The sequence below is a fragment of the Artemia franciscana genome, chromosome 8 (genome assembly GCF_032884065.1).
Source record: "Artemia franciscana chromosome 8, ASM3288406v1, whole genome shotgun sequence".
NCBI lineage: Eukaryota > Metazoa > Arthropoda > Branchiopoda > Anostraca > Artemiidae > Artemia > Artemia franciscana.
Genome location: NC_088870.1, coordinates 14,425,640 through 14,434,690, shown reverse-complemented (window position 1 = coordinate 14,434,690; position 9,051 = coordinate 14,425,640). Strand labels below are relative to the sequence as shown.

Genomic DNA, 9,051 nt, shown 5'->3' with positions numbered 1-9,051 from the left:
ATATACATAATGTTAATAGGAATAATATTAGTAGTAAAAATATATGTTGAAGTAATCGTTCTTAATTGCAAAAAAAGGGTTTAGCTTGAAAAAACACAAATAAAGTATAAGGAAAGAGAAGAGGACCCGAAATCTTTTTAAACTGATGTGCTTATTCGATATTTTTTAAGACTACCGGTGATGGCGGGCTGTGATTAATCATAGCATTTATAGAACTATGATTTCACGTGTCTGAACTTGATCTTACCTCTTTGTGGGAAATGCCACATTCGTGTCATCTTGTTCCAGAAGAAGGGCATGTTTTATCTTAATAAATGTGTTAGAGATTGTTTTCAAATCCAGTTCGATAATAGTATATGCTGCTAGAGCCAAGTACCGTGTGACAATTGAGGTCCTGTTTTGTTAAATGTTAAGCAGTGTTGTCACATCCACAAACTGGCTGTTTTGCAAACGGTCTATAACTTGGGAAATCATCCAATTTGACATTTTTTTTTAGGACTACCAGTGGTGGTGGAGAAGTTTTATGACGTCTGGATTTACAGCATTTTATCTGTTTGCTTACTGCATCCATTACTATATGACTAAATTGAATATCGACCCGGGTGCATCTTCCTTCCTTTATTTTGGATACACCTTTATTATGGTGGCGCTTTTCTTTATAATGACTGGTAAGTCAGTTTGCTTAGTTATTAGCCATAATCTATTTTTGTTTTGTTACTTTTAAAACTTGTTCAGATAATCAGTTTAATGTCTTTAGGGAAGTATCAACCAGGGCTAAGAAGTAATAGGGATTTTATGGTTGCTACAACTTAAGGATGCGTCGGTCAAATTTTCACTTTTAGATTAGTAATTAAGAAGTCATTGGGTCGTCATAAGAACCTATAGTCTCCAGTTTTAAAGATTAGGAGCAAACGGTTGATGTGTTTTATTTCTATAATGTTTTTCCCCTATTTTTGTTATATTTAAAAAAAAAATGGTGCATTCCAGAAACCAATTAACGCTAATGCTAGTTAGTCCTTTGCTTTTATTTTTCTTCCAAAACACCTGATAATAAAAGAACAAAAATTTTTGTGCTTTCGATTAGTCTGAGCAGTCTAACTACTGAATTTGTTATTGTTGGCCATTTTGAAAAAAAAGAGCTAATAATAAACAAGGGTGTATCCAGGATTTTTGTACCAAAGGGTGTGGGTCGTTTTTTTTCGAAAAAATCCAAAAAAACGCATCAAAATTTATTTATATGCGTTTCTGTTACGTTTTTACAAGTCCAACTATTTTTTGGAGGGGGAGAGGGGGGGGTCAAACCTGGCACCCCCCTTGATACGGCCTTGATAACAAGTAATTAATATTTTTGGGGGATAATTGGCTTCTGGAAAATACCCTTAGTACATGACTCGATCAGCATATTTCTTCGGCATTCTGACATTATTACATCCAAAGATCAGGGTTGCCAAGGACATTAAACCAGAGATCGATAAGTCAGAGCAAACAAAGTTGACTTACCCCAGTATGAAGTTTAATGGATAATTGTCGATATTTTGTATGTGAAATGGAGGCTTCTTGTGTTTTCAATAAGTGAAGCAGTTAGGAAAAGCTAAATCTGGCAAACCCATACATGGACTCCTTCAGAAGTTTCTAGTACAAATAAATGAGGAACCACTCTTAACACCCTAAAGGTCAGAGGTAGAAACCGCTGTGGATCCCTCAAATCCAATAAAGTGCCCGGGATAGACGGTATACATGCAGAACTGCTCAGAGTAAAATCCGACGTTGTCATCAATCTGTACCATGAGACTGATCCCCTCCCCCACCAAAATCAATATTGGGGGCGAGGAAATCGAATAATCGAATGGGTCGACCAGTTTATTTACCTAGGAAGTGTGCCATCATCCACAAACGACTCCTGACCCTTGCCTTGACTTGTTTCAAGTGACTACGTTCTATTTGGAGAAATAAATGCCTACCCTTAAACCTGAAGATGCGACTCTTCCGTACCTTAGTGTTCCCAGTTGCAACGTAAGGAGGAGAGACATGGACTCTTAAAGCTGATGACAAGCACCGACTGGTGGTGTTTGAAACTAAATCGCACTGAAAGCTTAGTGGTATCGCTTACATTGACCGAGTATCAAACGAACAACTGCTGTCCTCCTTGAATTACCCTGAAGCCATCATGCAGGCCATCAAACTCCAACAGCTTCGATGGTTAGGACACGTTCAGTGTATGTCCCCAGCCCAACTGCTCAAAATAGTCTTTGAAGAATAAATGCTTCTCGTCCAAGGGGACGACCTCCCAAGCGCTGGTGGGAAAAATTTTGTAACCATTTCATCCCAGTACTGCTGAGGACACAGCATAAATAGTTATGCGGATAGTAGCGGAAAGTTTCTCCAAAAATGGTACAGATTAAACCGCTTGTCAAAGGATTTGCCGTTTTGCGTCTCAGCAATAGTCCCAGTTGCTTCTTGGCATTGAGGCAGATCACAGCATATCTCATTTATCATTGCTTGTGCGCGAAGGCGGAGTCATGAAGAGTGGTTTTGCCTAATGTGTTTCAAAAATCTTAAATGGAGAGTATAGAGCTTTTTGCTTCTGTTCCCTTATATATTTATGCTGTGACTGAGGACTGCAACAAAGAGGGAGGAATTTCGAAAATATTGTTATTATGCCATTAGAGAAGCCCCCGAATCGGCCAACCTGGCCGGATGGGAATTAAGTAAATAAGCAAAGAAGCAGTTAGAGTTCATCTTTCATTGAATTTATAAAGGCTCCGCTAATATTGAAAATAAAACTTGATTTTCTTCTTTCTAATTAATTTTCATAAGAAATTTCAATAAATTTTCATATCTATATAGATTTGATGCAGGCGCTAAGGGGTCAGCTGCTTGAGGAGTCATTCAACTGCTGGTTCAGAATGATGGTTTTAGAATTACAGTGAAAACCAAACCCTGTTTACATGATACACTTCATCCGAAAGCGCTTTCCAAGGTTTGTAATTCGAAGGAGCATTTCGACACCAGTGCAATATAAATGCCAAATATCTTGACAAGAATGAAAGATTAAAAAGCGAAGATTTCTCTCTTTTTTCTTTATCTTTTCTTCTTCTTAGCGTAGAATGATCACTTCTGGCTTGTGCTTAATCTCTCCTAAATTTGTCTGACTCAAAAGTTGTGTCTTCAGAAGCACGCATAGAGAATTTTTTTGTGGAGATGCAAAAAAAAAAAAAAAAAAAACTTAAATAGGTGGTAAATATAAATAGGAAGAATTGTAAAAATCTTGACATCTCGTGGATTCACCCCTCCTTCTTACGTACCTGTCTTCTTTTTCCTGACATAATCCGCCCAAGTATCGCAAAATGAATGACCGATCAATATCGACCTTGATGAGGTCGCATTTGATTAGTTCGTAAAAGAAGACCTCTATTTGAAGAAGAGTAAAGTGAGACTGATACTACGTATATTTAGGGTCTTACAACGCACCAACACAGAAGGGTGCGGGGATAGTCCCCTGAGATTGCTCTTAAAAACCCACTGGAAAATCCGTCTTAAAATTGACTTTCGGTTTTGAACCCACCATGAAAAAATTTTGACCCCCGTTGTGTTCGTTATTGTTTTGTAGTATAGTGGTATTACTGCTGTCCTAAAAAAACGACCGGGGTTGAACATGCAAATGTTTCCTTTTCAAACTTAGAGCGTTTCTGGGCAAGTTGTGTTTAAGGCTTGCCGTCACTAAGACAATATATTATTCCGCCGCAACCTGTCCAAAGAAGCCCAAAAACGGAGAACACGAACAGTCTGCATTTTAAGTCACAAATTGACTGGAAGGGAATAGTGCCCTTTAGATAAAACTCAGTATGGAAATTTATCTTGTGTTTAGCTCTGCTGATTTTGCAAATTTTTATCGGAATTAAACGGTTATAGCTACAGTATATACTTTTTCTTGGCTGAAGACAAATTTTTAAGATTGATAAGAAGATTTTTTCACTGGCAACTCTAAAACTACTAAATGAAAGGTTGAAACAGAACTATACGAAAGCAGTAAATAAGGGAATTTTAAGGTTAAAATTACGTACAAAACTAAACCTCCTTTTTTTATTTTTCGCATTGGTCGTTTTATTTGACAGGGATTATGAAGCTTTGACAAAAAATAATAGCAAGATAGATGGGTCTAATAGTAAAAAAGTCGAAAAAATATTTTTATCCAAAGAAAAATTGTGTAGACATACACGGTTGTCCAATACAAAAAAATTCAAAATCTATGTGACATTCACAAAGTCATCGAAGGCTGGCAAGTTTGTCTTTGTAGCAAATTTTAAACAAAGAAGTGATTAAGGTCCTATGAAAAAATATTCCACAAAAAATAGGCAGTTGATAGGTTGGATCGGTTCGGATGTAGTTTTTGAGGGTATATCTTGAGGTACCTTCATTAAGTTACTTCAATGAGAATCAAAGAGCAACTGAGGAAAAATAATGAAAAAAAAAAACTAAAAATAAAATTATGAAAATAAAAGTTACTATTTGAAGTACCTCAAATAGCTGCTTTTTCCCTACGTGGATAAGTAGCGACAATTTAATTTATTATTATTGGTGGTGGTTTTTATTTGTTTTTAGATTAGTTTTCTTTTAATTTTTTTAAAAAAAATTTCTCGTGCTGAGTACGCCTTGTTTGGATACAGGCAAAATATCCGCGTTGTTTTAGTCTTTCCTCTCTACTGGCCGTCGTCTCGTTTGAGGTTTTCTTTTTGTAGAGTTTTATCTCTCTTTGCTTGTCTAAAACATCCTTGCTTGGCTTGTTTAAAAACCTCCTGAAAAATATTTAAGATGCGAAAAAGAGTCAGAAAGATGCGAGCAATTAGCCCTGAAGTCACTCAGAAAGGTAGTGCGGCAACATCGGGCTCATTATAATCTAGCTAACTTGAATACATATTAAGAGAAGAAAATTCCTTCAGGACTAGGTTATTGGAACTATATCTACCGCCTGCATCAGGCCTTTTATTTAGTATCCAAATTTTATGTTTTATGTGGTTCCTTCACTGCTAACACAGAATTAAAGGTAGCCGCGACAGTTACCCCAGACTGCTCCCTAGTCATTTAAGATACCCTAGTTGGTTGTCAGGTTTCAAGTCTATGATAAATTAACTTGTTTCTCCCTGCCAGAACTGGGCTAAGGAGGAATGTTTTGCAAAGTTCGGTGTTCGAAGTGCTGCCACTAAAAAAAAACTCCTGAAAGTTTAAATACCTCCTGAAAGATATTTAAGTGCTTCAGATTAAGAAAGATGCGAATAATTAGTCCTGAAATATCTCAACCTAACCCATCGCAAATCAGTGATCTTAAAATCTAGACTATTCCCACTTACCGATAACTTTTTTGCGTTGCGACAGCAACATTTTGCTTTTGTCGCTTTTTTTTTGTTTTGTTTTTTTCGAGCAGCCTGATTACAGCTTAATCCTAGAAAATGGTAAGGGTCGAACTTCTGCGGTTTTTACAGAAGGTGTGGACCTTAGGCCGAATTGATGAATATGACTTTGCATTTTGGAAGCCCTCGTAGAACTCTGCCTCAGGCCAAAAAGGATGGTTTGTGCATGTCTACCCATTTCTGTTCGTGATTTTAGCTGAATTTTTATTTCGTGATTTTAGCTGAGTTTTATAGATTTAGCATTCTGATTTTCGAACCTGGGATTGCCATAGACAAATGGTATCAGATGTGCCTCTTTAACTCCAAAAGTTCTCTCATTGCTAAAGAAATTGCAGTTTATCCTTTGCTCCTTTCTAAGCAATGACGTTAGAAACTTTGCCTACGGCAAAAAAAAGCAACTTTTGAACTAACACAGATAGATTTTTTTCGACGGCAGTCGATAGCTCTTGATGTGCTGATCAAAGTATATGCAATCCATTTTTGGGTCGAAAAATTCCCTCATGAGATATGCCAGTTAGAAAGTATCAAGGGGTTGACAACTTCAGTAGTAATGTACACACTGAAACCAAAAATAGGCCGTTACAGAAATGTTATCAGATATGCCTCTTAAACTTCAAAAGTTATCTCGTTTCTAAAGAAATTAGAGTTTATCCTTTGCTCCTTTCTAAATGATGACGTTAGAAACTTGGCGTACGGCAAAAAAGTCAACTTTTGAACTAAGACAGATAGATTGTTTTTACGGCAGTCAATAGCTCTTGATGAGCTGATCAAAGTATATGTCATCCATTTTTTGGTAGAAAAATTCTTTCATGAGATATACCTGTTTGAAAGTTTAAAGGGGTTGACGACTTCAGTAGTAAGGTACACACTGAAGCCAAAAATAGGCCGATACCAATTGTGACACATATAGGGGGGTTTTAAGCAACAGTCGGCTGCTAGCTCATAATCATTTTCGGCAATGAGGGGTTCGCAACTTTTGCTAGTTGGTGTACCTATTATTTGTTTCCAGTGGTAAGAGATGTAGGGGACTTGTAAGTAATAATTGGCTTTTAGGCTACAATCATCTTCAGTGATGAGGGGTTTGCAATTTTTGTGAGTTGGTGTACCTGGTATTTATTTTAAGATCCTTACAGATTAACAACTTTAGCGTTTAATCGAAGCGACAAAACAAAACCAAATTGTTGCTCCCGTAACACTTTACTCGGCGAAGCCGAACAAAAGTTGCCACACCACCTCACCTTACCCATGCAACGTAGATCTAGTTTTTATTAAGGGTTCATGTTTTTTCCTTTGCAACTTTTATTGTTTTTGGGCTTTTTTTTGGGGGGGGGGCTTAGTTTTTTACTTCCAGATTGAATGAAAATAGCATATCACTATGCTTGCACATTGCGGACAGTGAAGGGATCCCACTTGAACAATCAAAGGTTGTTTCTAATTCGAACCACGCTATCCCATTGAGGAAATGCATTTTATGACATTGCTTTCTTTTATATTGAATAATAGTGTTCCGCGGAGTTCTTTATTGTGTATGCGCACATAGTGTTGTTGTTTGTTTTAAAAAAAGGAGCTGTCATTGAGTCTATTCACAGACCTTATTTTTGATCTCCTGCAAATTTAAGAAAAATACCAAGTAATTCTCTAATGACTTTGGGCACAAAATTACTTTATTTTTAATCTACTTCATTATCTCTTTTTTTAGGAACGATTGGATTCTTTGCACGTTTCTGGTTTGTCAGAAAAATCTATTCGGTAGTCAAAGTGGATTAGTGTATTATTTTGAATGTGATATTGACCCAGTGTAGTGAGAATAAAATGGCAAATTTTGCCTTTTTAAACATCAGATTCTTTGTTGTATTGGACTTTAGAAGACATCCTGTGAACAAAAATCTTCGAATTAAAGTGTAAATTGCAGTCTAAGAGTTTTGGCTATAGACTTTCTTTTGTGGTGAAGGTATTCTAATTCTGCATTTTATATTGTTACCCTGGTATCCGGCTTTCTGTGTTGCTAATATTACTCCAAATGGGTCAATGTTATTGTAAAAGGAAGTTAAATTAAAGATCAAACAGTGAGGAGATCAAACAATAGAACAGTGAGGTACCAAAAACAAGAATGTGGTTTAGTAATATCGTTAAACAAATACATTTTCCCTTTTAAATTAATTTCTCTACTATGTCTTATTAATTTTGATCAATGAGAATACATGAAATAGCGACGAAGCAGTAACTATAAAGTGTGACTAAAGCTTGTATGCTGGAAATGGATTGGTCATTTTTTGACATAGTAATTAGCAAGTTGCCCTTAGTGCCAAAGATCAAGTCTAAAGGAGAAGACGAATACAAGAAAGATTATTGTTAAGATACTGGGCAGCAATGCTCTTAGTTTCAGTTTCAATTTGCTTTTGGTTCCCGCAACCTAATTCTTTTCCCTTTTTTTCTTCCTTTCTTTTTTTTTCTTTCATCCTTAAGTGTAAAGTTCGAGACGAATACAAGAAACATTATTGTTAAGGTACTGGGCAGCAATGCTCTTAGTTTGAATTTCAATTTGCTTTTGGTTCCCACAACTTAATTCTTTTCCTTTTTTTTATCCTTTTTTTTAAGATAAATTGCAAGCCTGTTGGGTTGCAATTTAATTCTTCCTTTCCAACTTAATTCTTCCTTTTTTTTCTTTCTTTTTTTTTCTTTCATCCCTAAGTGTAAAGTTCGAGACGAATACAAGAAACATTATTGTTAAGATACTGAGCAGCAATGCTCTTAGTTTAAATTTCAATTTGTTTTTGGTTCCCACAACTTAATTCTTTTCTTTTTTTTCTTTTTTTTTTCTTTCATCCCTAAGTGTAAAGTTCGAGACGAATAGAAGAAACATTATTGTTAAGATACTGGGCAGCAATACTCTTAGTTTCAATTCCAATTTGCTTTTGGTTCCCACAACTTAATTCTTTTCCTTTTTTTTTCTTTCTTTCTTTTTTTTTCTTTCATCCCTAAGTGTAAAGCTCGAGACGAATACCAGAAACATTATTGTTAAGGTACTGGGCAGCAATGCTCTTAGTTTGAATATCAATTTGCTTTTGGTTCCCACAACTTAATTCTTTTCCTTTTTTTATCCTTTTTTTTAAGATAAATTGCAAGCCTGTTGGGAAATTCAGAGCTGCACACAGGGACATTCCACTCCCATTAAATACCTCTGTAGGATCGAACTCTCGGAAAAAGTGTCACTTGAAAATGTGGATTTTGTGTTTTAAATGTTCTCTCCAGGACAAATACTTTTTCGGCTACCGCCTTAGGTGAAATCTAAATAGATTTGCGGTACTGGTGGTTTTTAGTAGCTGACAATCTTTCATTGTGCGTTCAGAGGTTTTCTATTTATATAGGAATTTGTTACACGATACAATTCGTATCGTTGTATCGTTTGTCTACGATACAAAAATCGTAGAAAGGTTCAAATTGTAAAGGAGTGTGAAGACCCTTGCGTCGTGAAGACCGAATTGTCTTGATGAAAGTACGAATCTGTAATAAGCATAAGCTATTTGTTTTTTCTGTAAATGGTAATCTGTGCAGTTTTAAGAATTTTACGCGAAAATGGAGCTTGTGCTTCTATCAGAAGTTAGCAAGATTTGAACCTTGTAAATGGGTTTAACAAGCCTCT

General features: G+C 36.1%; 1 long non-coding RNA gene across 1 annotated transcript; it reads left to right on the top strand.

Moving 5' to 3' along the window:
• The first annotated feature begins 396 nt into the window (after positions 1-396).
• On the top strand, positions 397-7,319 carry LOC136030021 (uncharacterized). The gene is made up of 2 exons (XR_010618172.1): positions 397-668; positions 7,108-7,319. It is a non-coding gene; the product is annotated as an uncharacterized LOC136030021 (long non-coding RNA).
• The last annotated feature ends 1,732 nt before the right edge of the window (positions 7,320-9,051 follow it).